We start from the raw sequence: 6,080 nt of genomic DNA, 5'->3' as shown, positions 1-6,080 counted from the left end.
TCCGTACCCACTGTGTGTGTGTGTATATATATATATATATATATATATAAATTCTTGTGATGGGGGGCCCTGCAGTAATTAGTCATAGCCCCGGGGCCCAATGTGGTCTTAATGCGGCCCTGTCTACATCAGTATATGACCTTCAAGCAAGCACCTCACACACACACACTTCCTCATTCTCTCCTGACACAAAATTATATCAACAGCAATTCATCAAAGTGACTCATCTTCCAACATTGCTCATTTGCTCTTCCTTTCTCGGATTTACACACAAACACATTAGAAAAAGCTTCTTTAGTAGATGAGCAAGTGCATCTTCAAATCATACCATGAGTTGAGAGGTCTACAAACGCATTGTGACATTGTACCTTCACCTCAAGTCTAGGCATGACCTTTTATACATCGCAACACCATGTAATCATTCAGACCATCACTTACACACCCTCCACTTACAACATACCTTGAGCAACATGAGGCCTGTTTTACGAGAAAGACAGAAAGTGATTGAGAGATGAGGCTTGTAGTCCCTATAAACCCAGAGAGGCTTCATGAACGACATAACGGTACTTTAAGGTCCTCCATACAACATAAACACACCTTCACGCAGTGGCCACATGAATTATGAAGCCCCTGTGTAGTATTCCTCAGTGTTAGTGAGTTGTCATTCATAACTGAGACGCAGTATATAATAGTCTCTCTCTCTCTCTCTCTCTCTCTCTCTCTCAGACGCACAAGAGCGCACGTGCGCACCCACACCACACAGGCAAGTCCCTATAAACCCAGAGAGGCTTCATGAACGACATAACGGTACTTTAAGGTCCTCCATACAACATAAACACACCTTCACGCAGTGGCCACATGAATTATGAAGCCCCTGTGTAGTATTCCTCTGAGTTGTTGAGTTGTCATTCATAACTGAGACGCAGTATATAATAGTCTCTCTCTCTCTCTCTCTCTGTCTCTGTCTCTCTCTCTCTCTCTCTCTCTCTCAGACGCAGAAGAGCGTACGTGCGCACTGACACCACACAGGAACAGTCAAACAGTCACCATAACAACAGAACAAGTAAAGCGTTTCCTGGCTGGACATAAATATAAAAATGCTTAAAATATACGGGTGCAGTCGCAAGCTTTTCCTCTGCACGCTTGAGGAAGGACGGACTGGCCAGTCGAGCGCAGGCTGTAAAAGTGGGTTTGACCGAAGAGCACCGCGCGTGACAGGAATCACGGGCTTTGCAGATGGACGGTAATGTTCCTCTACGGGTTTTGAAACACACGAACACGTAATTTCAGACTGACAACACACAAAAGCAGTAAGTTATGCACTCACCCTGCGGTAGCGTCTTTTCCTCGCTCAGCGGCGCAAGCCTCACATCTGCTGGAATCAATCACCAGGAGGATGATTTGACAGTGGGCGGGGCCGCCTGCGCCAATTAGCCTTGTATTATAGGACTATTTGGCTGTCCGTCAGGGTGACAGCTCGCACGCGACAGGGTACGTCATAAAGTGTGGGCGTGTCTTATCTGACGCCGACTCCTCCTCCGTGATCTCTCGGCGCTTCCTCCTCACCGCTCACTTCCCCAAGAGATAGGCGTTTACCTGTATGAAGAATTTGATTGGCTAAACAGAATGTTGGGGGAACAATTGCATCCCTGCTATTTTCCTCTTGCAACTCGCAGGGAAAGTAAGCCGCTGGCTTTTTGCGTTTTGTGCACGTTTTCCAATAGCTGCACACCCTCAGAAACCAACTACCTCCTTGATCAATATAACCAAAGACTATGCATGTACAGTACATATATATTACAGATTTTTAAGTTCTAATGTCTCGATAAATGTTTCTTTTATATACATGTTTAGAGACATGTGTGACCCTGGACCACAAAAAGAGTCACAAGGGTCTTTTTTTTTATTGAGATTTATACATTATTACATCGTCATTCCATTGATGGTTTGTTAGGATAGGACAATATTTGGCTGAGATACAACTATTGTCACGGTGCGTGCGGGGAGATGAGGCGAGGACTCAATCGCTGGAGAAATGGTATTTTATTTTAGTAACAAATGAAACAAAAACAAACTCAAACCACCCCGAGGGGGAAAAACAGACAGGCAGAGCTAAAGCTGCACACATGCAGACACGAAACACACACAATGAGAAATGACGGATCAGCACAGGATGACAGACACAAGGAGAATAAATAGTAACCAAACGAGGAGGCTAACGAGGGAGACACAGGTGGAGCAACTAAAACAATAACGAGGTAACAAGATGGGAGGGGCCAGACAATAGACAGGAGAGAGCACATGGCAAAAGACAAACACAACACAAGCCATGTGCTCCCAGAACACAGTCATCTGGTGGCCCTCCTGGGCACACCCGCTGAAGACTGTGACAACTATTTGAAAATCTGGAATCAGGGTGCAAAAAAAATCTAAATATTGAGAAAATCGCCTTTAAAGTTGTCCAAATTAAGTTCTTAACAATGCATATTACTAATTAAAAATTAAGGTTTGAATTACAGTAGGAAATTTACAAAATATCTTCATTGAACATGATCTTTACTTAATATCCTAATGATTTTTGGCATAAAAGAAAAGTTGGTCATTTTGACCCATACAATGTATTGTTGACAGTGTTGGGGAGTAACTAGTTACATGTAACGGAACTACGTAATTTAATTACAAAATAAAAGTAATTGTAATCAGTTACAGTTGCTAAGAAAAAATGTGTAATTAAATTACAGTTACTTATGAAAATGTTAAGGATTACAAAGGGGGTTACATCTGATTTTTTCACACACACACTCCCACAGATTTAATTGAGTTCTTTCATAAACTGCAGTGACTGCTCTAAAATATGAATCACCAATGTTTTAAAAGTTTATAACATGCTTATCCGATAGGGTTTATGTATATGTTTTTTTTTTTTAAGATTAACTCTTTTTTTTCTAAGGTATTGTTAGATTCCAGTGTTTCTGCTCATAGCTATGTGCAAATATTTGATTTCAAAAACATTATCATAGCTATTAAACTATTTCTTGTTATTATTTTAAATATGTATTTAACCTCAGAATGATTTTAAAGTAAGTCTGGTTTTGTGGTGGCTGTGCTTTAAAGGGGACATTGGATGCCCATTTTCCACAAGTTTGTATGATTCTTTAGGGCAGTGGTTCCCGACCCTGGTCCTGGAGGCACCCCAACACTGCACATTTTGCATATCTTCTTTCTCTGACACACCAATTTCAGATCTTGGAGTCTCTACTAATGAGCTGATGACCTGAATGAGGTGTGATTGATTAAGGAGACATACAAAACATGCAGTGTTGGGGTGCCTCCAGGACCAGGGTTGGGAACCACTGCTTTAGGGTATTCTTGAAATGGTCTCAGTGGTCATGTAAAACAACACCCTTTTTACCTTGTCAAAAACGGCTCTGCTCACAGCGACTCGTTTCGGTGCATATCTCTTTACATGCTAATAAGCTCTGCTCACCCCGCCCCTCTCTTCTGTGGAAGAGCAAACGCGATTCGCAAATAATCATAAAAAATAAAAAAGTGTGTTGGCACCGATAGCCTTGTGGGCAGTGTGCCAACATACAGCGCCATTGTGCTTCGGGTGTCCCGTGTTTGAATCCAGACTTGCAGCTGGATCATGAACAGCGGGTACTGATCCATCCTTGAGTTTTAACTTTTTTTAAAAACCTGCCTTGAATTGTCCCTCATTCAGAAAGCAGTCTGGAGTAAAATGATTTGCGCAGCCAGATATAAGCAAATTTAGTGAAAGTGAAGTGACATGTGGCTAAGTATGGTGACCCATACTCGGAATTTGTGCATGCTCTGCATTTAACCCATCCAAGTGCGCACACACAGCAGTGAACACACACACCAACAAAGTTGGGGATTTGGTGCCTTGCTCAAGGGTCTCACCTCAGTCGTGGTATTGAAGGTGGAAGAGAGCGCTGGTATTCACTCCAAAATCAAAATGGCTTGATAACTGAGACTGTTTAGGTTTTTGGGGGATTAAAAAAAGGAGTGAATTTTCATAATTGTAGGGTGGTTGTGTCCACACACTGCTAAGACACATTTATATGCAAATGAAGATATTTTGCATCCAATGTCTCCTTTAAAATTAAAATATTATAATCTTAATTCAAGTGATGAAGGATTTCGAAAGTCTGACAGTTATCAGTGTTGAGTACATATTGTAAGTTTAGCCCTGCCTGGTTTACATGTTTGAAAATGATTAACAGTTGAAAACATTAGAAATTTAGAAAAGTATCCAAAAAGTAATCAAATGTAATCAGTTACATTACTTTTATAAAGCAATTGAAAAGTTACACTACTTATTACATTTTAAGTAGGGTAACTTGTAATCTGTGACCTATTACGTTTCAAAAGTAACCTTCCCAACACTGATTGTTGGCTATTGCTACAAATATACCCCCAGCGACTTATGACTGGTTTTGTGGTCACATATATTTTAAAATGTTTCTACTATTCTATGCTTTTCCTATTTTATTCATTATTTATTGTTATTTTTTTATTTTAATATTGTATATTTCTATTTCTTGTAATTACTTGTTTTGTGTATAATGCTTTGGCAATATTGTGTCTGTAAACACAAGATAGTAAAGTAGGCTACTTTAAATTTTAAATTGAAAGAGCAGAGTGGGTATTTACAGCATTATGTTTCAGATAATGCAACAACACATAAATGCATACGCACACACACACACAGAAATTCTGGAATCTAGGGAAGAGGAGTTGTTGACATAAAAGTAACTGTTCATTTAAAAATATATATATTGGTATTATCATTGTTTTATGTTGTTATTTTTATTAACATGACTGATAGATTATTTTTTTCCCTCTCTATGACAACTATTAATGTATATACTTATGCTTTGGCAATATTGTGTGTAAAACAATCATGCTAAATAAAGTACTTTGTTTGTTTTTTAATGACTTGCATGGTAAAATGAAAATAAATGAAATAAATAAATAAATATTTGTATTAATTATTATGTATGGCATATTATTTATTTATTATTCCTTATAAAAATAGATTGTAATATTCAACCATTTCATATTCAGGTGTAACAGCATCATCAAGTAACTTATTCCAATAAATATCTAGATAAAAATGGGGAAAAGTACAAAGGCTGCATTTACATTTTTAAAGACTATTTTGTGGCTTATAATTCTGACTCACATTCGATCTATTTATTTATTAAAACACTGTTTTTTATTGCTCTTCTCAAACACGACCTTCTCAACATAATTGAAAAGTTACACTACTTATTACATTTTAAGTAGGGTAACTTGTAATCTGTGACCTATTACGTTTCAAAAGTAACCTTCCCAACACTGATTGTTGGCTATTGCTACAAATATACCCCCAGCGACTTATGACTGGTTTTGTGGTCCAGGGTCACATATATTTTAAAATGTTTCTACTATTCTATGCTTTTCCTATTTTATTCATTATTTATTGTTATTTTTTTATTTTAATATTGTATATTTATATTTCTTGTAATTACTTGTTTTGTGTATAATGCTTTGGCAATATTGTGTCTGTAAACACAAGATAGTAAAGTAGGCTACTTTAAATTTTAAATTGAAAGGGCAGAGTGGGTATTTACAGCATTATGTTTCAGATAATGCAACAACACATAAATGCATACGCACACACACACACAGAAATTCTGGAATCTAGGGAAGAGGAGTTGTTGACATAAAAGTAACTGTTCATTTAAAAATATATATATTGGTATTATCATTGTTTTATGTTGTTATTTTTATTAACATGACTGATAGATTATTTTTTTCCCTCTCTATGACAACTATTAATGTATATACTTATGCTTTGGCAATATTGTGTGTAAAACAATCATGCTAAATAAAGTACTTAGTTTGTTTTTTAATGACTTGCATGGTAAAATGAAAATAAATGAAATAAATAAATAAATATTTGTATTAATTATTATGTATGGCATATTATTTATTTATTATTCCTTATAAAAATAGATTGTAATATTCAACCATTTCATATTCAGGTGTAACAGCATCATCAAGTAACTTATTCC

The 6,080-nt window shown here is 37.1% G+C and overlaps 1 protein-coding gene across 1 annotated transcript in view; it reads right to left on the bottom strand.

Annotated features, from left to right (window-relative positions):
* The window catches only part of gys1 (glycogen synthase 1 (muscle)), a 17,969-nt gene extending 16,565 nt beyond the window's left edge, over positions 1–1,404 (bottom strand). The window contains exon 1 of the mRNA XM_016253228.1: positions 1,328–1,404. The gene's annotated coding sequence lies outside the window, so the exon portion shown is untranslated. The remainder of the gene's footprint in view (positions 1–1,327) is intronic.
* Between the last annotated feature and the right edge of the window lie 4,676 nt (positions 1,405–6,080).

The sequence above is a fragment of the Sinocyclocheilus grahami genome, unplaced genomic scaffold (assembly GCF_001515645.1).
Source record: "Sinocyclocheilus grahami isolate Dianchi unplaced genomic scaffold, SAMN03320097.WGS_v1.1 scaffold27.1, whole genome shotgun sequence".
NCBI classification, from domain to species: domain Eukaryota; kingdom Metazoa; phylum Chordata; class Actinopteri; order Cypriniformes; family Cyprinidae; genus Sinocyclocheilus; species Sinocyclocheilus grahami.
The sequence above is the reverse complement of the archived record's forward strand: the minus strand, read 5'-3'. Positions and strand labels throughout refer to the sequence as shown.